General features: G+C 42.4%; 1 long non-coding RNA gene across 2 annotated transcripts in view; it reads left to right on the top strand.

The window, feature by feature from the left end:
- LOC123384261 overlaps positions 1–27,892 on the top strand; it is a 249,943-nt gene that overhangs the window by 125,751 nt on the left and 96,300 nt on the right. For both annotated transcript variants that reach the window (XR_006595041.1, XR_006595042.1), the window contains exon 2: positions 24,144–24,279. This is a non-coding gene — a long non-coding RNA (uncharacterized LOC123384261). The remainder of the gene's footprint in view (positions 1–24,143; positions 24,280–27,892) is intronic.

Here is a 27,892-nt window from a genome sequence, read left to right as displayed (position 1 = left end):
CTGTGGTTGCAAGAATATAAACGTCACGAAGACCTACTTGTTTCTTTGGCTGTTTTCCTAAATATATATTTGCCTGAATTCACTAGCTTAATGCTTTCCCTTGCTGTTGATTAAACCTGGTATGCTGTGTCCAAAGCTAATTATTCTGCTGATCTTTTCTCTACTGAACACTGTCAACTTCTTTCTCTCTCTCTCTTTCAACCCTTCTGTCTCTCTCCCTCTGTCTCTGCCTCTTTCTTTCTTAATTCTCTGGCTTGTCTCCTCATTTTTGGAATACCTTCTGGTCTCCATTAGGTTTTCTGTTTCCATGAATCACACTAAATGCTTAATAATAGCGCATTCATAGATTGACCAGTTGGCCTCCTCGCGACAAGCGGAGGGTTTGTGGGATTGTGCACATACATAGTTGGATGATTTAGGGCAACAGGAGAGGGTGTGGATCCCCCTGAGTTAGCTCTGTTCTGAGGATAATCCAGTTTGACTGCAAGAATAGCAGTGTCTTAATTCCTCTTACCCCCAATTAGACCACTTTGAAAAGTCCAATAAGATGCTGCTTAATTTCAATGTCTATTACAACAGAAATAATGAGGAAAGAATAACTTCTGAGTCAGGTGAGAAACAGAAGCACAACCTATTTCCATGCTGATAAAAGTGTAAGGATTCATGCAGGACCTCAGCTCCCTCATTCTGCAGTAAATACACACACTTCCGTTTATCTTGACAGACCATGAATGCTTGACCGTGGGGACTCAACGTTATCTGTGAGGGTGGTGGAGAGGAATCTATGAACAAAGTGACCATAATAGAACGTGGAAGAGCCCATGCGCCCCGGAACCCCTTCTGCTACTGCCTGCAGCCGAGATGGTGGCAAGCTGCCTCTGTGGCGTGGTGTGAGGTGTGATACGGGCGGAGTGCTCCCCGGACATCAGGCTTTCTTCCAAGAGTCTCGTCCATGTTGTTTAATTCGATCTGTATAGATATCCCATGAGGTTGAAATGAGCTATGCTTGTCCATGGGCACACAGCATGCAAACATCGTGGCTGGCATGAAAGCTAATAGGGCCAACTCCACTCCTCTACAGTTTTCATTCTTACATTGTACTCGGATGTGCCTAAGGGAGGGGCTGCGTCTCAGTTGAGGTTAATTGATATTTTTGTGTCTCGTACTTCCAAGCGTTCTAAAAGGGAAAGGGAAAAGAGGAAGGGCAATGAGAGGAGAGGGGGGAGAGAGAGGATGGCTTTGTTATTAGAATAGTAACAGTAGGGGTGCCTGGGTGGCTCAGCTGGTTAAGCGTCCAGCTCTTGATTTTGGCTCAAGTCATGATCTCTCAGTTCATGAGTTTGAGCCCCACGTCGGGCTCTGCACTGACAATGTGAAGCCTGCTTGAGATTCTCCCTCTCCCTCTTTCTCTGCCCCTCCCCTGCATGTACATGCTAACTCTCTCTCTCTCTCTCTCTCTCTCTCTCTCTCTCTCTCTCTTTCTCTCTCTCTCTCTCTCTCTCACACACACACACACACACACACACACAATAAGTAAATAAACATTAAAAATAAAATAGCAACAATAATAAAATTTGTCTTTAAGAATGCGGGCAATCTCTCTTGATAGTTTACTGTTCAATCCTTTCGCCCACCAAACAAACAAATATGTGAGCAAAATACACCCCAGACGAAAAGGCTGTGCTGGGATTTTTTTCTTTCTTTCTTTTTGTTTTAACATTTTGTTTTAAAGCGGTAATGAATTTCTTCTTTGATTTAATTAGAAAATCTGCCTCACTTCCAAACTAACACTCAGGTAAGTGTCAAACTTCCAATTATACACATAAAAAAAATATGTTTGGAACCCATGTTAAAAACTCTATTTGCATTAGGCTTTAATCATCATAAAGGAAAAATGTAAATGTTTCCAAGCAGTCCAGCTACATAAATAACCATCCATTTTTTTTAAGTGCACAGTAGAGTTTTCCCCTGAGAAAATTCTATAACTTGGAGAGTAATGTAATAGTAATTAATTACCAGAAAGAGATTAATACTGCATGCCAAGAATGATAAAGAAATGCACAGAGGCCCTACAAACGTAGTCTGCAGGCAGCACAGAGAGGAAAATGTTGTGAAGCAAGCCTATTTAATTTAAATTTCAGGTCGATTTTATAAAATGCTATTCTTTTTTTTTTTTTTGGTCAATTATCTCAGTTGAATTTCTATTCCACATCACCTGAACTCGTGCAATAACTTCTACATTGGCCTTCATATCCCTGATATAGCTCTCCAAACTCTTGCCTTAGGAAATCTGTTTATGGTTTACTGCTCCCTTTCGTAATGCCTAAATCGTCATAGTCCTCTGCTCAGAAACCCTCAATGGCTCCCTGTTGCTTTCAGAATACATTCCAGTATTTTCAAGACGATTTTGAGGTTCTTCATAATTATGGCTTTGACCAGATCTGCTCTATTCTTTCCTCCCCTACCCCCGACAGGCCCAGACTTCGCAGACCCACTGTCGCCCAAACATATACCCCCAGCCTATTCCCAGGAATTGGGTTCTCTAAGAATTGATAAGGGGCATGGCATCTGCATTAACAAGTGACCCACATCTCTTGGACAAGTTTGTAAACTCTGTCCTAAGCAAACTGTCCCCTTTGCCATCCCCTAAATATGCCCCATACTCCTTCCCCTCACCCACACCCTTGGCTTTCCATAAGCCATTTTTCTTATGGGAGTCCTACCATGGTGGACAGTTGAATCAGCATGGGCTCAGTATGGTTTTTCCAAAATTAGAGCCTAAGACAAGACTTCAGATGCTGGTGGTTTATTTGAGAGGCGGTCATGCAAAACGTGACCAAGGGGATATGAGAAGCATTCCGGGGAGGGGAAGCAGGACCCCACAAGGATTTTTATCAGCCTTACTGCTGTTGGCAATGATGGCTCAGTTCCGCTGACTCATTGGCAGCTTCCTAAGAAATGTGCAGAGGGCCTTCTAAAACTGTCCATCTGAAGGGTGGAAGTTTGGGGCATTTATCCACCTGCTTGGGTCCCCCCTCTGTGTGGTGGCACCAGAGGCATTAAATTCCTTGCTCTTTCAGCCGAGGGATGGTGTGGCACCGCAGCGGGCCCTGGGGCAGAAGGGGGAAGGAAGTGCTGTGTGTGCTCTGGGCAGGATTCTGCCAGCTGGAGGTGGGTCTGAGTTCACATGGAACTGTTCACTGCAGCTGCAGCTGATGCCAGCGGAGGTCCCATGGATGGGACCAGGCGACAAAGGCATGCCGTATTAGTTTTCTGTTGTGTAACGGTGATGAATCATGGCCATAACAACATGCATCACATGTATTACGTCACAGTTCCTGTGGCTCAGAAATCCAGGTGGGACTCCTACAAGCTTGAAGTCACCTGAGCACTTGACTAGAAAGGACATGCTTTCCGGCTCACTCACAAGGTGGTAGGCAGGATTTAGCTCATGACTGACTGGATTGAGGCCCTCAGTCCCTCTCTGGCTGCTGGTCAGAGGGGCCCTGTGACCCTTGTCATGGGGGCTTGCTTACAGAATTTTTCACAGCACGGCAGCCGGCTTCATCAGGGTGGCAAACCCAAGGCCAGGGGGGTGCCGGCAAGATAGCTTCAGTCCTTTGTACCCTAATCTCAGAAGTGACATCCCTTTCACTTCCGCCGTGTTCTGTTCATGAAGTGTGAGTCACTGGGTCCAGCCTACACTTGGGAAGGTAGGATTCATCATCCCCCATCTGTGTAGTCATCTCTGCGATCCATTAGCAGCATTTGATAAATTGTCCATGAATTAGTGTCATGATAAGCCATTGTATCAAATGTTGTTTTGGTGTTTTCCCTGTCACATTTTAGATGTGCTTTTCCCGTATTTGAAACGAATGCAAATTTAAGGTAGAGTAGGATGTATGGAGAGAGCATTTGAATAAATGACTTGACACCTTTCTAAAAAATGCCCTTTGAAAATTAATTCAGATGAATCCAGTCAAGAGAAAATAAGTACTACAGGAATATAAGGCACTCTAAGCTTTAAATTAATTTTCCGTGTTGCGTAGGATTGAATTAAAATGGAGACCGTTGCAGTTAGATGATCAGCCTAAAGCTTATGGTGCTTTTGTGTTATACTCTTTGCTTACTAAACCATCTCTATGTTTCCTGGTGGAGAGGACATTGACCTGACACCCAGAAGTCCTGGGTCTGGGTCTTGTAAATTCTTAAATCATCTGGGACTGTATTCATTTCAAGGGCATCCTAATGTGAAAGTCAGAGAGTTTGTCGAATATTGATTAAGCACCTGCAGTGTGAGGCTGAAAAGCACTAGTCACACTGCCCACATAGTTCTGGGCACACAGTAGGTATGCAATAAACACCGGCTGAACCTGACTCTGGCTTTACGGCAATGATTATGTTTTAAAGGGGAGCCTCTGAAGATCTTCAGAAGCAGGAGAAGCTATGTTTATGGGTTAGATGACATTTACATGTACGGAACTTGAAAGAACTTCCGTGAGTGAGCAGTGGAGTCTCAAATGTTTATTCCTGTAGTTTGAAGAACCTACGGAAGTTGGATTCTGAGCCTGCCCTGGGGTATCCACTACTCAGCTCTATTTATTAGGTGCCTTCCTATTGATGGCATGCTGTTCCATGGACCCTGGGGATAGCTGGGTGAAAACGGAGTCAAGGCCCTGCTCCCGTGGGGCTCGCGGACCGCGGATTCACGTGGGCTGGGAGTGCGGCCATGTTGGGACAGACATGGGCGTGTGGCTGTGTTTGTACTGGGGAGACAGAAGGCAAACACGAGGCGGTTCCCAGGCTTGTGTTCATAGTGACATACTTGGTGGGGCTGACGGTAGCATTTGGGACAATGCTGAGGCATCTCTTCCTGGGCCACAGTGGCTGAGGGTTTGTCCGATGGAAATCACCTGCCTGGGTTTGAATCGTAACTTCACCCTTGAATCGCTGAGTGTTCTTAGCTGTGTTACGTGATCTCTCCGAACTTGAGTTTCTTCATCCGAAATGTGAGAACGACGATAGGACATATTTCCTAGGGCTGTTGTGAGGATTAAAAATTGTTATGTGGGAAGTAGTTAGAACAGTCTGGCAAATAACATATTGATATTAGTGCTGCTGTTGCTTCTGCATAGTGGGGAGCCCCCTGTCCCTCCCATCTGCCTTGCCCTTTACCTTTCGCCTTTGTCTTAATTTCTTTGATCCCCGCCATAGTTTAGACCTTTTTCAGGTTTATGATTCTTATCTAAGAAGAACCCGGAAAAAGGTGTTAAAACGCAGATTTGGAGGCCCCATTTTTGGTTCAGTGGGCTCAGTAGTTGGTTGTGGGCTCAGGAATTGGCATTTGTATTTTTATTTGTTTAATAATGAAAAAAAAACCCTTTTAAATGTTTATTTGTTTTTGAGAGAGAGAGAGAGAGAGAGACAAAGTGTGAGCGGGGGAGGGGCAGAGAGAGAGGGAGACACAGAATCGGAAGCAGGCTCCAGGCTCTGAGCTGTCAGCACAGAGCCCAACGTGAGGCTCGAACCTGAGGTGAAGTTAGACACTTAGCTGACTGAGGCAATCAGACGCCCCTGTTTTTTAAGTAGTTTTTAAAAAGTTTACTTATTTATTTTGAAACACAGGGGAGGGGAAAAGAGAGAGAGAGAGAGAGAGAGAGAGAGAGAGAGAGAGAGAGAATCCCAAGCAGGCTTCATGCTATCAGTTCAGAGCCCAACATGGAGCTTGAACCCACGGATTTTGAGATCATGACCTGAGCCCAAATCAAGAACTGGACACTTAACCGGCCTTAATTACCCATGTGCCCTTCCTGCCTTAAAGATTATGGTCACGAAACCTAGGATTTATGGAGACACTACTTTGCTTCAGACACGGAACTAAGTGGTTTGTGTCTATCATTCATAATCCTTACAAAAGTCTGCTTTTGTCATTATTATCCCCATTTAATAAGGAGCAAACTGAAGCCCAGAAAATTCAGACGTCTTATTCAAAGTAACGAAGCTGGAAAGTTCCAGAGTCTGTGTATTCTATAGCCTGTCTCTTTCCCACTATGCTGCTGTGCCATTATGTATGAAGGCCTGCTTGATTACAATGTGGGGGTTAGGGATGCTGATCCCCTCCTCATAGTCAAGAATCTGTGTATAACTTCCCAATTGCTAATAGCCTACAGTTGACTGGAAGCCTTAAATATAACATCAACAGTTGGTCAACATATTTTGTGTGCTATATATATGATATACTGTATTCTTATAATACGTTAAACGAGGCAAAATAAAATATTGTTAAGGAAATCATAAAGAGGAGAACATACATTTACAGTGTTGTACTGTGTTTATTGAATAACTCCACGTATAAGTGGAACCGCACAATTCAAACCCATGTTGGTCAAGGGTCAACTGTACTTTTTTTTTATGTTTATTTATTTTTTGAGAGAGAGAGAAAGCACACGCATGAGCAGGGGAGGGATGGTGAGAGAGGGAGACACAGAATTGGAAGCAGGCTCCAGGCTCTGAGCTGTCAGCACAGAGCCCGACACGTGGCTTGAACTCATGAACCATGAAATCATGACCTGAGCCTAAGTTGGACACTTAACCAACTGAGCCACCCAGGTGCCCCAAGGGTCACCTGGACTTTTGTTGATCCCCAGTGCCAGGTCATTTAGCACAAAGACCTTCAGACCTTTTTTTTTTTGGCTGGGAAATAAAGCATGTTTTTTAAAAAAAATTTTTTCCAGCTTTACTGAGATATAACCGACATACAACATTGTTAAGCTTACAATGTGCAATGTGTTGAATTGATATATTTATATATTACACCATAGCATTAGCTAACACCTGCCTCATCACAGCACATAATTACCATTTCTTTTTGTGGTGAGAACATTTAATATCTACTTTCTTAGAAACTTTCAAGTATATGATACAATATTATGATTTCATTGACTATATATTGTATTATTGTATTGACAATATTATATTGTATTAACTATAGTCACTATGCCGAACATTAGATCCCCAGAACTTTTCCATCTTATAGCTAGAAGTTTATTCTCTTTGACCAGCATGTTCCCTTTGCCCCTATGCTCCAGCCTCTGGTGACCATCATTCTAGTCTCTGTTTCTATGAGTTTGGCTTTTTTAGATTGTGCATATAAATGGTATCGTGCAGTATTTGCCTTTCTCTGTCTGACTTATTTCACTTAGCATAATGCCTTCAAGGTGCGTTCATGTTGTCAAAAATGGCAGGATATCTTTTTCTTATTATATTTCTGAATAATATTTTAATAATATAGAAACTAAATCTATAGATAGATTTAATAATGATCTATTGTGTATATATACTATATTTTTTAGAGGTAGATCTGTGCTCAGTATGGGGTTCGAACTCGCATACTCGACCGACTGAGCCAGCCGGGCGCCCCTGCCACCTCTTGTTTTAATCCATTCATCCGATGACAGACACTTGGGTTGTGTCCAAACCACACAACTTGGTTGTTGTGAATAATGCTGTGATAAACGTGGAAATGCAGCTATCTCTTTGATACCCTATTTTCATTTACTTTGGATGTGTACCAGGTGTGGGGTTGCTGCATCATGTGGTAATTCTATTTTTAATTCTTTGAGGAACCTCCATACTGTTTTCCATAGTGTTTGAACCAGTTTAGATTCCCTTTTTTTAAAAAAGTTTTTTTAACGTTTATTTCTTTTTGAGAGACAGAGCATGAGCAGGAGAGGGGCAGAGAGAGAGGGAGACACAGAATCTGAAGCAGGCTCCAGGCTCTCAGCTGTCAGCACAGAGCCTGACGTGGGGCTCAAACTCATGGACCGTGAGATCATGACGTGGGCTGAAGTCAGGCGCTTAACCGACTGAGCCACCCAGGTGCCCCACCAACAGGGCACCAGGGTTCCCTTCTCTCCACATTCTGGCCAACATGTATTTCTTTTCTTGTTGATGATAGCCATTCTCAACGAGGTGACATCTCATTGTGCTTTTAATTCGCATTCCCCTGGTGATTAGTGGTGCTGAGCACCTTTCATGCACCTGTTGGCGGTTGGATGTCTGTTTTGGAAAAATGTCTATTTAGTTCCTCTGCCCATTAAAAAAATTTTTTTTTGTATCGAGTTGTGAAGTTCTTCATATATTTTGGATATTAACCCCTTATTACATATACGATTAGCTAATATTTTCTCCCATTCTGTATGTCACCTTTTCGTTTCCTTGATAGTTTTCTTTGCTGTGTCGAAGCCTTTTAATTTGATGTACTTCCAACTTGTTTACTTTTGCTTTTATTGCCTCTGCTTTTGTTGTCAAATCCAAAAAAATCATTGCCAAGACCCGTGTCAAGGAGCGCACTGCCTGTATTTTCTTCTAGGAGTTTTACTGTTTCAGGTCTTACATTCAAGTCTTTAATCCATTTTTCGTTGATTTTTATGTACGGTGTAAGACAGCAGAAGGACCTCCAGATCTTTCACTTCATCGTTGCCTTTCAAAACCAGCCTTGAGGGCTTTTCTTTGACTTCCAGCTCTGGTTCCAGAAGCAGTACCTTTGTCTTGTTCTTTAAAACAAAAATCCTGCTTCTCAAGTCACCTTGAGAGTCACCTTGTTTTATATTCTTTGCTTTCCATTTTGCACACCGTTGGTCCAGTTCCTCTGCAAAAAAAAAAAAAAAAAAAAAGGGTCCTTTATAACTCTTGCTAGTTTCTGCCCGAGACTGGCAAACCAGGGCAAAGTGGGGGGGACCGAGGTCTCTGATTTTCCAGCCTGGGCTCTGTCCGTGGGGGTGTGGGAGCAGTATCCAGCTAAGCCACAGGGAATGGGTTTTCCCAAAGTAAGAAGGAAGAAGAGGGCTGGGGCAAACCGATAAAAGAGATGTTTACGGTGGTGAGGTTTTACAGGAGGAGTGGTGTTGGAGTGGCATTTTGAGAGACAGGAAGCATTTTAGATAGGCAGGCATACTGAAAGAGGAAGTGGAGGAAGAAATAGGCATCATGTCAAGGAGGTTAAAAAGATCATAGGCGGTCTGGGGATTGCAGGGAGCCTCTTGTCGTAAAGGGTGGTGGTTGGTGGGACTGGAGAGATGAGAATGACCGTGATGGTGAATGACGTGGTGACCCATGCTCTGGATTCAGTGGGCAGCCACCAGAAGATTTTATGCATGCGAAGAACATGATTTTTAAATATATTTTTGATGCTTATTTATTTATTTTGAGGGGGGAGGTACAAGCAGGGGAGGGGCAGAGAGAGAGGGAGAGAGAGAAGCCCAGGCAGGCTCTGTGCTGTCAGAGCAGAGCTCATGTGGGGCTCGAACTCACGAACCACGAGGTCACGACCTGAGTCGAAAATGAGAACTGGACGTTTAACCGACTGAGCCACCCAGGCACCCCAAGTGGAATGTGATTTTTTTTAACCATATGTGTGCCCACAGTGTACTAGGTAGGTAATGCGAACACTAATTTAGAAGATCTAGAAAAGCAAAATAAACTTACAGTGAAGTTTTGTGTACTCTGTGTGTGTGTGTGTGGGGGGGGGGGCACAAGCCTGTCACACAAGAACGATCGTATTCTACCACAGAGCGCTTTATGATTTCCACACCTTTCATATTTCTTTTGCCGTCTGACTCTGAAAGAGAGATACATATGAACATATCCGCACGAACTCCGAAGTTAACCAAGTATTTGAAAGCAAAATTAACTTCTTGCTAATGGTTGCATCTGTTTTTTTTTTTTAATAATTTTATTCTAAGTAATTCTCCACATGCTTTTCCTTGACAAGGATATCATTTAAAGTCACAGTGGAGTAAATGCTACACTCCCTGACGGATTTTTAATATAAATGTCAGAGCGTGAATCTCCAGAATCCATTCTACCTCTTCTCCCGTCCATGCTCTCTACTCCCAACACTTCAGAGGCATCGGGAACGTCAGCAGAGGAATGCATTTGTAACTTTTGAGGTCCAACTCAAACGACTCAGTGACGATTAGCTGAATGTTTCCTGCGCACCATGGTCCATAGCAGACAATAGGGTCCCTAATGAGAATTTAACAAGCGTTGTGCCCATCTGGCGAATGCATTCAGGAATGCATATTTGAGGTGCAAGTTTGTGGAAAAGAGCTGTACAGCTGAGTCATGGAACAGGGCTAAATCGGGTGCCTAGAGCTAGACTACATTTTAGAGGAATGTAGTCAGTGAGTGCAAGAAGATGTGGTTGGCCAATGTCAGTAAAAGCTCTAGAGCCCACGTAAAAAGTCGTGTGGACTTGATTCCCTTTATCTTAAGAGCAATGGTCTCAAAGCCTTTGAAATGAAAGGTTTTAAGTAGGGGGTTAACCCCCGATGATCATCTTAGAAAAGATGGTAAGGCTAATACTAGCACACGTTGAGTGATGGATAAAATTTGAAAAACATGTCCTTTAGGGAGAGGACAAAGTGTGGTGCCTGCATTCATTATTTTGGGGGAGTAAAGGCATTGTGGGGTAGCAACCCCTGCTCCCCCTTCACATCAAACCCACACAGTGGCTCGTCCTAAAGGGTAGAATGGGGGATGCAGGCAGGAGGCTCGTGCTTTCGTCCTAGACAAGGCGTGATGATACGCGGAACACAGGCGGCGGGAGATAGAGAAGCAAAAGACAGATTTGGCAACATCAGTGGGCTGTGGACTTGAGTGAATATAGGAGGGTTAAGAGAAAGAAGGACACTGAGGTCGATGCCTCAGTAGCTGACTGAGTGGTCTCAAGATGGCACATAAGAAATATGTCTGTATGAGACCGTATTGTGTTAACATTTAACATAGCATATATTTTGTTTTTTTTTAAATTAATTTTGTATTTAATTTACTTTTTTAATTTACATCCAAGTGAGTTAGCATATAGTGCAACGATGTAACCTCTGGTTTTTAAAAAAAAAATGTTTTTTTTTTTTTTTAACGTTTATCTATTTTTGAGACAGGGAGAGACAGAGCATGAACTGGGGAGGGTCAGAGAGAGGGAGACACAGAATCTGAAACAGGCTCCAGGCTCCGAGCTGTCAGCACAGAGCCTGACGCGGGGCTCGAACTCACAGACCGCGAGATCATGACCTGAGCCGAAGTTGGCCGCTCAACCGACAGAGCCACCCGGGCGCCCCAACCTCTGGTTTAAAGTATGGACCAAGACACATGCATGTTGTTTAATGATTACTGATTCTTTTTTTTTTAATGGAAAATATGGTCTTTTAAAAAATGTTTATTTTTGAGAGGGAGAGAGGGAGGGAGGGGCAGAGAGAGAGGGAGACAGGATCTGAAGCGGGCTCTGTGCTGAGAGCAGAGACTGAGCTACCCAGGCACCCCTAATGATTATTGATTCTGATTACCTATGGGGACATTTTCAATACATCCCAAATCATTGCTTCCACACTCCTCAAACAAAGCCAGAATCAACTTTCTCTGATTTTTTCCCCCCTCTTTTTCGATGATGAGGGATTTTCTTTCTGGAAAGCCACAGGCGCATATTTTTCTGAGCCCTTTATGCTGCCCCAGTTCATGGATGGCTTTGTGCCAGGGTCCACAGCCCTTAGATTCTCTCTTCCCTTGGCTGAACTGCATGTGGAGTATGAGCTAATCCAGAAAAGGCAATTTCATCCCAGACAGCATCACACCAGGGATGTTAGGTGCTCAGAGAAATTTCCTCTGTGGGTTGGCTCTTCACGCTAGGGAGGGCAGGTGGAGGTAGGAAAGGCTCTATACCAATGGCCCCCTCCTCTTCTGCCACCTACCTGCTTGTCTTGCCATATGGGCTCTCCTTTGTCTGCTCCATACCATTCTTCTCCATCGCAGGCATTTAGAGAAAGGGGAAAACTATCTGGCTACTAAACATTTAAAAAGCCCCGAGTTGTAACCAATCCAACCATTTAATTAAATAAAATTCCTCAAGAGATCAGTGTTCACACAACATTAGCATCTGTTTCTCAAAGCTTTAATCCCAATTCTTGTCCGGCCCAGATCTCAAAACTTTGCTCCATTGTTTTGTTTTCCACATATATTAAAACAACAACAACAACAACAACAACAACAGTAATACATATGTGGACAAGTACCAAAGCACAAACAAAATTCAAAAAAGAAAGAAGAAGAAAAAGAGTACACGATTCTTCCTTGAATAGAGGTTTTCTGAAGTGTTTCTCCAGAGTGGGCTTTTATTTCTTCAAGGACAAGAGGCCAAGCTGACAAAGTAGCAAATAAACACTTTTTCCCCTCCTTGTGTCATTGCTGACCTAGATTGAGTGTTGATCCTTTCAGAAAATGGAGTTGAGAAGGCTGTGATGTGTTGGGTTTTCCCTTGAGAGCCACCTGGATTCTTTAGGGAGAAGCATAGGTCAGAATTCTCCTTCCTTCTAGAAGAAGGAAAGCAGCGGGAGAAACTATTTGAGAGTGTGTCAAAATGGAAATGGAAAACACTAGACAGAAGGAGAGGTGTTTCAGGGTCATTCTCATGTCAAGTGCCTTCACCTGTTTTCATTTTATGTGTATGCTTGTTTGAATGGGTAGCACATACAGTGCCCACACTGTGTCCACAGGACTAGTGGGAACAAGAAGCTGAGGAGAAGGTCATGACTGCTCCTGTTTTGTTATTGTTATAGGTGACACTTGCAACTGACTAGCCATTTTGGTTTCACATGGACTCAGAACAAAAAAATGCTCAGCGTGATCAAATATCATAGCCTAGCTTCCTCTATCTAAAATTGCCTTGTTCTTTTCAAAATTGCCCTTTCTGGATTTTATCTATCTATCTATCTATCTATCTATCTATCTATCTATCTATCTATCTATCTATCTCACTTCTGTTACTTTTCTCCAACATGGTTTCCAACCCTTTAGTGGCCCTTGGGTGACCTCATGGAAACTCTGGGACTCTCAGTTGATTATACCCTAGAGGACCCTTTGCTGTAACATTTTTTAGCACTGTACCCTGGTGCCGGATGAAGGGAGTGTTAGAGGAGGTCATAGAGGGGAACTCCTCACGTGCTGGCTGATCTGAAAGCTGGCCCCTCCCCTGTCCTTGGGTTGTGCGCTAAGCCCACCCTTTCCTGCTTCCTAGCCCCGGAGCCATTTTTAAGTTCTCAGCCTTGAGAGAGCAATATTGAGCACTGCTCCGGACCGGACCGTAGATTTGACTAAACCCCATTGACGCCTCTCTAGAAACTGTAAGATTCTGGAAGGTGGTGGGGAGATCGCCTCCATTGGGACCCCCATGACAAGCCTCGGGCGTAAAGTTCCTTAGCTGGCTAAAAACGTCCACCTGTCCATCCATAGTGACCTGCCTCTGTCTTCTTCTTTCTCCTGTACCTCTGGGTACAGGGGCCAGTTTGGGAACCAACAGGAAGATTTGTTAGGACATCCTCATTTTCTCAAATTATACTCTGTCTTATTTTAAATTTAAATATAAGGTGATCCAGTGATGGATTTTAAATAAGGAACGGAATGTGCCCACTGACACGCGCCATGGTAAGCGGTGTTGTGATGTAGATAAATAGATCTTAAGTGAATTGTTGTCATTTTGTTAGTTATGGACTGTTGGAACAAAGGATCTGGAGGAGGCTGTTTTAATTTCCCGCTTCCAGCCTTTTGCATTAAGAATGATGAATCTAAGTGAAAAACCCGATTAATTCAATGAGTTACAGCTGACATGTACCTGTCACGGGGATGAGAATGTGTTTCAGCATGCTGGGACTTTCTAAGGCAGTACTGTTTATTGAGTCTCTGGATTTATGTCACCATTAAAGTTTTCTGTGTGTGCCTACTGTGTGCCAAACACAGGCATATTAATATGGGACCGACGTTGTCGAGCTTAATCCTGTAAACTCAGTTGTGATGGGATATCTTATTCTCTAATTTAGAATGCTCAGCACAGCATCACAACAATCGTTGAATAATAATGGGGGAGTTGAGTTGAGAAATATGTGAAATTAAATGTCTGTGTCTGTTTCCATATAAATGGAGAAATTTTCATCAATTTTGGAGAACATTTAGGATGGATCATTTTTAAAGTGGTCTGAGTGGTATAAACACAATTTGTTGTGAGTTGTGTGTTCTTGGATGGTTCCCCTTCCTCAATGAAGCTGGCATCCTCCAGAAGAGCTGAAACCAAGGTGGGCAAGGACTACATGTCTGCCAGTCAGAAAAGGCAGGCCATGCTTATTAAGTGTCCTAGAAATGGAAAAGAATCTCTAACATTTATACGAGACTTAAATTAATCGTCGCCTGGTATTTGCCCCCAATTTCAAAGACTGATTTATCGATGAAGTGCTTCTCCTGTGAGCAACGTTGTGGAGTTGCTCAAGGATAAATGGTGGCAGGAATGTATTTACTTATTTAATCAGGGTTCTTAATTTTGCCAAGGAACAGTAATAGCCAGGAGGCTAACCAGTTTGATGGTAATAAAGTAGTAAGTTTTGCAAATGATTTACTTCTGTCTCAAATCAGCACCAACTCAAAATTTTCTTATAACTACATAATTGTCACAAGTCTTGTCTACTATGTTTTCTTGAGTGCACCGGGGTGAAATTTTACCACACCTCCTGGGAATTTGGAGAGCCCCCGGCCCTCCTCCAGAAAGTACTTCCTGTGCACTTAGACATGTTCTTTATGTGTTAGGTGACAGAAGGCAGGCTGAGAGATACTGTTCTGGTTCATTGGCCCTGCAAGTGTGGCCCTGGGAGCTTGGTTAGTATTGATGTCCCCAGGGAACTGGTTACAAATGAAGATTTTTGAGCCACTCCCGAAACCTACTGAATCAGAATCCACATCTTAACAAGATCTTCAGGTGATCCGTAGGTACATCAGGCATTCAAGTTTAAGCAGTGCTGGTCTAGAAGGCGTTTGGTATTTAAAAAATTTTGCCTTTTGTGTAGTAATTCTCCAATGCTGTTTTTGACAAAGTAGTATCTCCCTCCTCTCCCCACCCTCACCCCCACCAAATCAAAATGTTTTGAAACAGAAGTCATTTAGACCTTAAATGGGAAGGTGGGAGAGAAAATGGTTGCATTTGGAACTCACTGTTGGATAACTCTGATTTTTAAAAATCCTAAATTTATCCATTTTCGAAGTCTAAGCACAGCATGGTCCCAGACATCATAATTCAAACAGATTACTTTATCTCTTTACCTGTATTCTGAAGAAATAGATGTGTATTTTTAAATGCATGTGTACATAGCTTCCTTAATGAAAGTTTTACTGCAAAAGCACTTTGTTCCTAATGCATCCTTAAGTGAAGTTTTGCATTCTTAATTTTCCACTCAAGTAATTTAGAAACCATTAGTTAAAATGGAACTCTAAGATAAAGTAGGATCCTTATAAGTTGAGATGGTTTCCTCTGAAGATTGCTCTTATAATTGTCAGAGAAAGATAAATTCTTAATTGCATTGCACTACATCTGGGTAGCGGATGCCATTTGCTTTCGAGATACCTGTCTGGCAGGAGTAGAGGAGAATGGGGTATTGAGTGATATGGTAACTTCAGGCTAACAAATTCCAGAGCTGGCCACCTATCCAGCTGGCGCCTGAGAATCTACCCTCAGTCACTAGGACAAAATCATCTCCCCCTGTCTATATGCACCTCCGTCCTCAAGTCCAAGACTGTTTCTTTGCTGTTCCTGTTACTTACGTAGTTTACTGGGTAGCCAGACAAGGTTAATGCCGGTTGCTCTGAAGGTTAGAGATTGCTGTTGTAGCCCTCTAAAACGGGCAAACCCTGGATGATGTGAGTGCTAACATCAGAATTGGGTACCCTGTGGTTCTTTCTCTCTGCATAAGTGCAGTTCTGCCTCGTGGCTCTTTTCAAATCTCAGCACAAAATCTTTTTCTCCTCTGCCTTGAATGGTTTGATTTTTTCTTTCAAGTTAGAGGTCTCCCAGAGAAAGGCTTTGAAGTGCAATCAGATCCAAATTTCAAAAAGGAAAGAGATGTGTTTTACTGATCTAAGAAAGGAATTGCATTTGCAAATGCTAATATTTGCCTAGCGCCCTTTCCACAATGTAAGGTTTGACCACGTAGATGAGTCTAAACGTGCGCTTTGTGGCTGTAATTTAATATTGAGGTTATAAAATGCCTCCTACCATACAGATCCTATGTAAGCTTTTCTTATGTAACATTTAACTCTCCTCTTTTTCAAGTCCATAAGAAATGTTACAAATTCGAGTTAGAAATTTTACCATGGTCTCTGGTTCCTGATATATTTTTTTTTAAATTGCTCACTTGTTTATTTCTGAGTATATTTAATATATTTTAGTCCTAGAGAGTTATAACAAATAACATTCAGAGACTAGCAATCATGCAAATGAGGGGAGGGTTTGTACTTTGATCAAGATTTTCCTGATGAATTTGTGCTTTTGGGGGAATGGAATTTGAGGTTAGAAGAATCTACTTACAAAATCCTTAGGGAAAGTTTTCTTAACCTTTGGGGGATCTGGGACTGACTGACTTCATATACATACTTATGTGTATATCATTTTTATTTTATTTTATTTTATTTTATTTTATTTTATTTTATTTTATTTTATTTTATTTTATTTTATTTTAATTTAATTTTATTTTAGATTTTAGACAAAAAGCCCATACTTTCATTGACTTGCAAAGGGGTCCCTGTTAAAAAAATAAGGTTTGGTGCTCAAATCATTTTCCAACTCATAAATCTCTACTTCTCATTTTCTTTAAAATATTTGGGTACCCAAGCTCCTGGTGGCTCAGTCGGTTAAGTGTCTGCCTCATGATTTTGGCTCAGGTCATGATTTCACGGATCATGGGTTAGAGCCCTGCATTGGGTTCTTTACTGACAGTGTGGAGCCTGCCTGGGATTCTCTCCCTCTCTCTCTTTCTGCCCCACCTGTGCCTTCTCTCTCTCAATATATATAAATAAACTTAAACAAATTTAAAGTATTTGGGTACCATACACAATCATGGTTTCCATGACAGTTTTCCAATTTCCAATTTCATTCTTTGCTCCAGCCAGGATAGTATCTGCTTAATACAGGGGTATATAGATTTGTGCTTCCAGGAGAAGGGAAACTGTTCTCCTTCATGGGTTTTATAAAACCTACTGGTTATTATGAGCTTTGTATTGCTTACATATTATACATTTGCATATACATGATATACACACAAAACATGTATGTATGTAAATGCATGAGTACACATAGCTGCTTTGTGTATTTAAGTATGTATGTGTACATTTGTATGCAGGCAGTATATATGTAAATCCATGCATGTGTGTATTTGTATTTATTTGTATGTATATGCATGCTTATCTATAGATGCAAATATGCATATATATGTGTTTCTATAGCTCTCTCTATATACATCTATATGTATATGCAGTTGCATATATGTATATATAGTATATGTGTGTACCCATGTGTGTACATCTGTGTATGCATGTTTGTGTGCACCTATACATATGTGTATAGATGTTCATATGTGCAGTATATTGCAGTATATTTGTTTCTATCTCTGTAGTCATGTATGGATATGTGCTTATTATTCTCTTTCAAGCCCAAACCTTGCAGTCATGAATTGAATGTCTAAGTCATTGTTCAGGGATCAAAAGGGACGCCCAGTGCTGTTTGGAGGACGGTGCCTTTTCTCCTGAGCAAGACTGAGAGAAGAGTACATGGAGGCACTTTCAACCGATTCTGCCCTGGAGCTTCTGGCTCCCCTAAGACTGAAGTTTCATGGGCGTCTCCCAGTCAAGGGGGTAGAGGTCACGTGACATTTTCCTGAGTATTCTGTATTGTAAGCGTCGGGACTGTTTTCACGGAGGCCAGTGTTCCCTTACAGAGGTCCCGCCTCCCTTTGGCTGGGACCTGCTGCGGGCAGGGCAGGCAGGACTCGCGGTGGCTTCATCTGGTCAGTTTCCCTTCATCTGATCAGTTGCCCTTGCGAGAGCATGATGTTCTATTTTCCTTGCCCAGACAATCTCATTACTCAGAAACTTTGAGGAAGCATGTTATTAAGTAGCTGTGACATGTGCTGCTTTGGTTGAGAGCAGAAAGGAAATGCAGTGAAAACCCCCTTTCTCTGCCGAGTGGTTCATGGATGCGGATAAAAGAGACTGGTCAGTTTTCTACATCTCTGGATAACATTTTCCAATGCCTCCCGTTTTTTTTCAGTGTGAATACAAATGTTTTCCGTTTCACTCCACACACTGAGTATGCAGTGGATGATTGCCCTGTTGTTTAATGACAGGTCTATCTTCAACCATTTAACTGTGAATGACTTTGTCTAATAGCTTGATAAGTTATTCATGACATTTTTAACAAGCCCTCTGTAGGCTGGGTGGGAATACTTCTCTTTTTCAAGTGTGTTAGTTTTGGGCGATGTTAAACTTAGTTTTTTTTTTTTTCTGTGTAGTTGATCACAGACAGACAGTGTTTTAGAGGTCTTTCATCTCCCTTAAGCTATAGTAAAAACTTATATACTCGTATTTCCAAATAAAGCCCTTCAATCAATTCTTTATTGTTTCGAGCAATAAAACCTGAGGGGTGGAGAACTGAGTCAGAAAGTGATATCTAAAGCGTCTAGGTAATAGTTTCACTGTTTCGTTAGATAGTACGGAAAGAATCCTCCCACTCTTGTGTTACCTCTCTGAAGCTTAGTTCAAGAGGAGTGAAATTTTTATTTAAATTTTTTTTAATGTTTATTTATCTTTGAGAGAGACAGAGACCGAATGCGAATGGATTACAGGCAGAGAGAGAGGGAGACACAGAATCTGAAGCAGGCTCCAGGCTCTGAGCTGTCAGCACCAGAGCCTGACGTGGGGCCTGAACTCCTGGACCGTGAGATCATGACCCGAGCTGAAGTCAGCTGAGCCCCCCCAGGTGGCCCCTGAGGAGTGTAATTTTTAATGGAGAAACTGTTGAAGGCTTTAAATAACATTTCAACTTTCAGGACACAGTGAGTGAGAATACGTGTGGATTTTGAAGATAATCTAAGAAGTTGAAAAACAGCTTCCTGTACACAGTATGTGTTTAGACAAGATAAGCATTTGCCTTTCTGACATTATTGGCTACGTTTAAGCCGATGTGAATTTTCATAGTGATTCTGCAAAAAAAAAAGGTATAGAATTATTAATATCATTAAAGAAATAATGGCGTTAAAATTGCGATAATCAATTACCCATTGCAAACTTGTCTTGACCCCTAGTGGTGATGATAACATCACCGGTATCCTTGTTACCCCAGTCCGCATGACATAATCTGCCTCTTCCTCATTCTCCAAGCCCACGCTCCTCAAGTCCGTCTTCACCTTTGGCCTGTTCAATCCATTGCCCGCAATGCTAGCTTTGAGTTCCATTATCCCTTTGCCAGTTGTAGCATCCTTCTTCCAGTCTATGCTTGGTGCTCCTCTGGACCCTCCTCTCCTATCAACCACCCTGTAAAGTACTTGGTTGAAAATCTTCCTAATGCTAAAGCCATTATTAGGTCATCCCCATGAATGGCCATTGCAGTAGGCACCATGCAGCTGTCTCTAATGAATTCAGTTTGACAGATATTCCTTAGCTGAGTGTCCATTCTATGCCAGACACTGTGCTAGAATTTGGGAGAATCCTTACCTATGGAAAGTCTTAGTGTAAAGGAGGATTAGCAGGAGACTTAATAGAACATATAGAAGGGGATAAGAGAAGAAAGAGGAACTGTGGTATATTAGGGGACAGGCCAACCAGCTCCACTGGCTGTGGTCAAGGAAGGGTGGTTTCACAGAATCACTAACGGGATTGGACAGGGATGGACCAAGGGATGGACCTTGAAGGTGAATTAATGCGCACACTTCTTTGCCTTCCGTTCAAGTTTTTTCCCTAAAATTGACCTCATCCTTCTTTTATCACCGTATCTATGAGTGATGGTAATAACTATAAGACTGCGTGCCTCTAATGGATGATATATGACTGTTTTGGAGCAGTTACCAGTTATTGGCCAAATGCTAGTCCAAGATCGTTGCATGAATTATTTTATTTAATCTGACCAGGCCATTTTCATGATGGAGGCGCAGAGCAGTTAAGTACTTCTCAAGGCCTCTCAGCCAGTCAATGGCAGAACGAAGCCTCAACCCTGGTCTTCGAGACTCCCAAGCCCTGCTTTGACGGGCATCCTGTGTGGTATGTAACTCCTGCCCTGTGCTTCTAGCAAGTGACTGTGACTCAGTCTCAGTTTGAGTGGCCACGTGATCTTGAAGACAGGACGTGAACTTGGGGATCAGAAAACAGGTTTATATGAACATCTTTAGGCACTTCCCCCAGGCCTTCTGAATCTCAATTTCTGCATTTGTAAAACGACAGAAACAGTAATAGCTTCTAAGGGTCATTGTAAAGATCAAATGAAGGGTGCTGAGTGGCTTAGTCGGTTAAGGGGCCGACTTCGGCTCAGGTCATGATCTTGCGGTTTGTGAGTTCCAGCCCCATGTTGGGCTTTCTGGTGACAGCAGGAGCCTGGAGCCTGTTTCAGATTTTGTGTCCCCCTCTCTCTCTGCCCCTCCCTTGCTTGTGCTCTGTCTCTCTCTGTCAAGAAAAATGAATAAATGTTAAAAAAAAAAAAGATCAAATGAGATGATGTAGGAAAGTACCTTATGAATTTAAATATTCAACTTATGCTTGTCTTGCAGCTGTTATTACTAGTACTGGTTACTATTGTGATGGCAAACCATGACTTAGTAATAGTCATCAAAAAAGATTAAAACTGGGGCGCCTGGGTGGCTCAGTCAGTTAAGCGTCCGACTTCAGCTCAGGTCACGATCTCACGGTCCGTGAGTTCGAGCCCCGCGTCGGGCTCTGGGCTGATGGCTCAGAGCTTGGAGCCTGCTTTCGATTCTGTGTCTCCCTCTCTCTCTGCCCCTCCCCCATTCACGCTCTGTCTCTCTCTGTCTCAAAAATAAATAAACGTTAAAAAAAATTTAAAAAAAAAAGATTGAAACTGTTATCTATAAATAGTTAAGGATTGGGGCGCCTGGGTGGCTCAGTCGGTTGAGCTTCCGACTTCAGCTCAGGTCATGATCTCATAGCTCATGGGTTTGAATCCTGTGTTGGGCTCTATGCTGACAGCTCAGAGCCTGGATCCTGCTTCGGATTCTGTGTCTCCCCCTCTCTCTGCCCCTCCCCTGCTTGTGCTCTCTCTCTGTCTCTCAAAAAATGAATAAATGTTAAAAAAAATTTATAAATAGTTAAGGATTTTTAGCTGCTAGTAACCATTATTTTATCGATTCATTCCAGACTGTCAGCTATTCAAGGACAATTTGCTACTTACATTTGGCCACTAGATACTACCTACCTTTTGTGTATAAGTATTCTTTGCTTTATTAGAAATGATGGATATATGGGGGGTTACTTGTACTCTTAGCTGAAAAATAAAAGCCTATATAGGAGTAAAGGGTCCAGGCGTGTCCATCGTATGATATAGGCCTGGGTGCATATTTGAAGTGGAAGTGATGTGGTTTTGTGAGAAACAAGCCCACTGACCCCGTCAAAGGGATGTGGAGACTTGGAGTGCAGAGAAAGGAGGCTTTAATCAGTGTTCTTGCAACTGTGGGTGTCTGATGGACAGGCACACTTGGGGCAGTTACAGCAGACAATTTATCTCCTAGCATGTAAGTCCCTCCCCTGGTTCCTCATTGGCTGAGCACTACAGATGTAAGTTCCTCCCCTGGTTCCTCATTGGCTGAGCACTACAGAGGTAAGTTCCTTCCCTGGTTCCTCATTGGCTGAACACTACAGAGGTTACTGTCTTACCTGGAGGTCGCCTATGCCTGTGGAAGGCAAAAAGTAGTCTGACTGGAACACATGTTCATTTCCTGATTTGATGCAGAGACTTTCAGTCCCTCCCCGCTTTGTTCTTTGGCTCATGCTCATCACAAAGCCTGTGAAAGAAAGCCCCTGAAAGGGAGAAAGCAAAGAAGAACGAGGAAGTGAATTTCCAAGGGTTTCGGACCCCATCATGGGGGAGTTCATATATATATTTCCAACAGCTTGTCAACCTACTGTTAACTAGACAGCACAGCGTTTCTGTGCTATTTCTGAAAATGAATCATCTCTGCTAAGTCTCACAGTTTGGAGTGTTGGGGTTCAGAGCCAACAGCCAAGAAGGAATGCTTCTTGAGACGTCTTCAGTGCAAAAAGGTGGTTTTATTAAAGCATGGGACAGGACCTGTGGGCAGAAAGAACTGCACTGGGGTTGTAAAGAGTGACTGTATATCTTCAAGTTGGGAGGGGGTCAGGGATCGTGTTAAGGTATTTTGGAAGCTCGGTTTCTAGGATTTTGAGGGGCTAGCTGCTGTTAGGAAAAGGTCACTTATTGCTGTTTAGTAAAAACTCAGTCATGAGACCCTTCAGATGTGTATCAGTGGGCCAGAAGCTGCGACTGTGATTGCCAACATATATCTTGGGGGTAGAGATAAAAGAAGTCTCCAAAGGAATTTTTATATGTTAAAGTAGACTTGTAGGATCCTGGGGGATTGGGATAAGATTGCCCTTTGCCCTTACCGAACTGTCACCCTGGCGCTCCCAGAAGGATGTCGCTGTGCCTGCGGCAAGGATTTGTCAATGGGCTGTAAGTTGTAAAGGAATTTAATTTTTCTTCTTCTGCCTTTGTTTCCCACATTGAAAGGATCTATTGAGAGCTGATATTTCAATCAGTGAAGCTACTGGCACTTCTAAAAAATAACTCTGGTGTCAGATTTAAAGATACTGCAAAATGTTTTCTCCACCCTCAAAATGATAAGATCATGTTCAGGTAGAAGGGACAAATGGTTAATATTCTTATTGCAACCTAATCATCTCCCATTACAGCATAGGAATCACTTTTAGGAGGTTTTGCAGATGACGACCTTGATTTCGGTTGCAGTGAGTCTTCATGGGATCCCACGGGGTGCCTAGGAATCCTACCTTTCCCGAGGTGCCAGGTTCTGAAATGATGAGCAGTATCCAAGTAACTGTTGTTAAGTAAAACAGAGTTGGATTGCGCAAATTATATGCCGAAGTTCATGGAAACATTCATTCAAGACACAGAGGGAAGACAAAGCTGTGTTTGTTTTTAGGCTTAAATAAAAGAGCACTTACTAACTTAGAAATGGGCTGGTTTAATTTCTTCCAGTGCTCTTTAGAGTCCTTGACAAGAGAGGTTTGGTAACTACTCAAAATCATTTCATCTACCTCTCCAGGGCAATTGATTTATGCTAAGACAGAAAAAGGACCTTCCATTTAATTTCTCTGGACTTAATCGATTAAATATGTTAATTACTCTACTTAAATTTCTCTTGTGGTGTTGTGCATTTGTTAAGGTGGATCGTTGGGGCGATTGAGAAAAAATAGCTTCCTGCTAAGCCAGGATAATGAATATTGACATTCTTGGCTTTCCCAGTCAATAGAAATCACATTTCCAAGTCCCTGTTTCCATGGGGCTTGCTCAATAAATAACTTCCCCAACCATGTGCACCCTGGGGAGGGCCTCTTGCAAAATATGGAGTGAATAAAATTTAAAAACTGTTTGCGGATTAACATCAGCACCCGCAAAAGAGCAAATACTGAGGCTGGATGTTTGAATCTCTATGACTGGGAATGGCGGGGCAAGCCTGGGAATCATTAACTTGAAATGTGCCCCCCCTGCTGTGTCTGCTCCATTAGCGTCAAGGAACATTACCACGTTCAATGTGGCCAGAGTTCCTGATAAAGATTCTAATTGAAAGAGGAACTTTTCCAGCACCTCGTCCCTTTTCTCTACACCCTTCTCAACCTTCATCTTAGTTTCACAGAAGAGAAAATAAACCCAAACCAAACCTGAGGCCAGAAGAGCTGGTAGCACAAGAGAAAACTGTTCTACCTTTGTTTCTTTCTAAGCCTCTTACATGAACATTGTCTTTTGCTAATACGCGTCTCTAAAAAATGAGAAGGAAAAAAAAACTCTTTGAAACGCTTAAGAAAATACGACACTCTCCTAAGGAATATTGTAATTTTCAGTCTCCAGGCTTTGAAGCTCTCTTAGGGGGCATTTTTCTAGAAAGGTCTTTAAATCACTCCTCACTGAAACTTCTCAGCTGTCTGTCTTTGACGGTTGCAGTTTACCAATCCACGATTACATGTCGTATCTTGTTGCTAGTGTGAACGTGGAAAATGATGGCATTGTCCCCTTCTTACAGCTCCCACCTGACCAGAGTTCCTCTTCGTGGCGAGGTTCTGCAAATGCTTGCGTTCCTCTAGGATCTCCTAGAATCAGGGAACTTAAGAGCCAGGATGGATCTCCGATGTCACCTTGCCCTACCCTCCTGAGTCCAGGTAAGGAGACTGGAGTTCAAGCTTAAAGTGCTTCCCTCTAACTTCCCCTTCACTTCTAAGCAATTGTGTCAGGTTTAGAAACTCAGGTGATTTAACTGCCAGCCTCTGACTACCGCAGAGCCGAAAGGCTCTTTTTCTACTTTCGGAAAATTAAAAAAGAAATTGCTTGACAGCTCGCTGTACCTCCGGTTCACAAATGTCTACTTTTCCTCCATTGTTTTTTTTTTTTAATTTTTTTTTCAACTTTTATTTATTTTTGGGACAGAGAGAGACAGAGCATGAACGGGGGAGGGGCAGAGAGAGAGGGAGACACAGAATCAGAAGCAGGCTCCAGGCTCTGAGCCATCAGCCCAGAGCCTGATGTGGGGCTGGAACTCATGGACCGCGAGATCGTGACCTGGCTGAAGTCGGACGCTTAACCGACTGCGCCACCCAGGCGCCCCTCCTCCGTTGTTTTGAAAACCCGCTGTGAACCCATGAGAAAGCCTTCCCATTCTGAAACATTGTGGCATGTTAGGCTTCCGCATGTTAGGCTTCCGCATTTTCTTCCGGACCTCTTGCCTTCCTGCTGCGTTTGCTGTAAAGCTTACTTCTTTTTCAATGGAAACGAAGGCACTTTATCCAATTTTTCCCTTTCTCCTTGGGAAGAAGACGGCATTTGAAAAAAACGTTCCAGGTCAATGTCAGTCTCGCTGTAGGAGAATCGCCTACGACCCCAGCCACCCTTGGGTAAGGGCGGGCAAACAGTTGTGACCTAGCGAACAAGCTAGTCACGTGACCATCCAAATAGACTTTACTGGGTTACTGAGTGAAGGATGAGGGTACTGCCGTATAAACGCAGGATAGTAGAATTTCAGTGGAGATACTTCTGTCTGACTCCTTCTTTTGGCAGACAAAGAATCAATGGTTGTATTTATTTTTATTGGTTGCCATAAACACAAAAACAAGAAGTTTAAGAAACGTATTGGTACAAGTAAATCCAGATGATAGATGATAGATTCAAGGGCATGGATGATGTCATTTGTCTCCTCTCCTCTCCCCTCCCTCCCTCCTCTACTCCTTCTCCCTTCCTCTCCTCTCTTCTTTCCTTTCCTCCTTCCTTCTTCCTTTCCTCCTTCCTTCTTCCTTTCCTTCCTTCCTCCCTCTCTCCTCTCTCCCTTTCTTCCTTTCTCCCTTTTCTCTTCCTTCCTTTCTCCCTCCCTTTCTTTTCTGTTTTCTTTCATTCTTTCCTTCCTTCCTTCTTTCCTTCTTTCTTTCTTTCTTTCTTTCTTTCTTTCTTTCTTTCTTTCTTTCTTTCTCTTTCTTTCTTTCTTTCTTTCTTTCTTTCTTTCTTTCCTTCCTTCCTTCCTTCCTTCCTTCCTTCCTTCCTTCCTTCCTTCCTTCCCTGAATATTATTAGCCATCTAATTTCCACTTTACTCTCTGTTGGCTTCACTTAAATTAGAATAACTGGGGTCACATTGACCCAACCTCACCAGGAACAGAGCATGCATATTTAGAGGGGTGGGGAGGAACTTACTGGAAGTAGGGGATGGATGCTTAGAAGAAACTACTAATAGTAATAATCACATTGATACCACAGGTCTTGAAGTCTTACTTCAAGACTTCAAGTACTGTTGCCAAATACTTTCCTCAGCATTTAATATCCATTAACTCCTCTAATTTTCAAAACCTCAATAGTAGGAAATAGTACTTTCATTTTACAGAAGAAGCTTGGTCACAGATACAGGAGGTATCTTGGTTATGATTTAGAAGCCAAGCGCATCTTTTTTTTACCCCCTAAGTGTATAATCTTTCAACTAGCACTCATTACAATACCTGTTCAATATCAGCTTTTTCGGATATTGGGAAGTGAGAAAATACTGTTCATATCTTCGTGGTATATGCAGTGTAGGGCTGGAATCAGAGACATCTTATATCTCAGCATATATCCTCTGTCTCAACTGTGGCTGTATAATTTGCAGAGATAAGTGCTGTAAAGTAGTTATACAAGATGAAGGATCATGGCATGGAGGTAGCGAATGTATACTCTTTTGGTTGCTCAAATGTAAAGAGAGATCTCAGGGCACCTGGCTGGCTCGGTTAGTGGAGCATGGGACTCTTGATCTCGGGATTGTGAGTTCAAGCCCCATGTTGGGTATAGAGATTACTTAAAATCTTAAAGTAAAAAATAAAAAGAGATCCCAGTAAGCTGTATCACAATGGCTTTGTTAAGGAAAGTTAGTCCAAATGACAGTAATTGTTGAGCCAAGAAGGCCCACTTCTCCCAAACATCAGGCCTCTTTCTCCTACTTGAATTGGATCTTGCCAAGGGCTAGCTAGAGTAGGGAGCGGAGGGAGAGGTGGATATTCTCTGAGAATGTCTGTCTGGAATAGATAAATGACAAGCAATTCTAATGTTAATGGAAAAGCACTGGGGCTAGTTCATGTTTAGATTTGGTGTTTTTTTAATGTAAAACAAAGAAACATGAAACACTTGTGAAGAAAACTGCGAAGTTGGCTCATCATAAACTCTAAAGGACGTGTCCCTGTTTCAGATTGGCAAAGGTATACGGAGAGCATTTTCTTTAATTTGAAACCAGAACATTCCTAGCATAAAAACTGAGATTTAACTCATGCGTCCAGGACTTCCTGCGAAACCTTAACATTAGCCTTATTTCAAGGAAAGCACTTGAACTGTTTAGGACATGAACAAGTCCTATAATCTTAGAAGCTTCCATTTTTTCACTCATTGGCCACTTCATCCTTTTCAGCTATTTCAAAAAAGTTAATGGGTGTTTATTAACAGCCAATTTCACCAGAGATTGATTATTCAAAAAATGTGCTTTGATTATAATCAGAAATTTTACAGGGTGCTCCTTCAGATACCTAGAGATCAGCAAAGTCTTTTTTTTTTTTTTAACATTTATTTATTTTTGAGAGACAGAGAGTGAGCGGGGGAGGAGCAGAGAGAGAGGGAGACACAGAATACTAAGCAGGCTCCAGGCTCTGAGCTGTCAGCACAAAGCCCAACATGGGGCTTGAACCCACGACCCTTGAGATCATGACCCGAGCTGAAGTCAGATGCTTAACCAACTGAGCCACCCAGGCAAAGTCTTAGAAACCAAGAATACCTGACAACTGTCTGAAAATCAAAAATGTGATGTCTATTGAAAGATCTTCCAGAGGATGAAAAAACCTAGCTTATCCATTTTTTAGGCCCTTATTGATGTGTTTGAATAATGCCTGTGATGCATGGCTTACTCCTGATACACAGACATGGTTTTCTTGATAAGAGAGGGCCCTTAAGTATGTCTCTGAGACTAGAAGGGGTTGCTTCAAATTTCTTGGAAAAACTGACTAGGAAGGCCATTGAAGGCTAAGGCACATGGGCAGTTATACTGGGGACTTTCCAGAGACTTGCCACTTATGTTTTAACGAGAAACTAGCGTCAATACGATGAAGGATTTTGAGTCTGCGAGGTCTGCAGTCACGACTTCCCTAACTTGTCTTTTCTCATAAATGATTACTGTGTGTGTGTGTGTGTGTGTGTGTGTGTGTGTGTGTGCATGTGATTTTATTCTTCCTGATATGTGGACGGAGATACAGAATAACCTGAAATGATTCAGGAAGGT

The sequence above is a fragment of the Felis catus genome, chromosome A3 (assembly GCF_018350175.1).
Source record: "Felis catus isolate Fca126 chromosome A3, F.catus_Fca126_mat1.0, whole genome shotgun sequence".
Taxonomy (NCBI): Eukaryota; Metazoa; Chordata; class Mammalia; order Carnivora; family Felidae; genus Felis; species Felis catus.
Note: the sequence above shows the minus strand (reverse complement) of the source record. Positions and strands in the feature narration are given on the sequence as shown.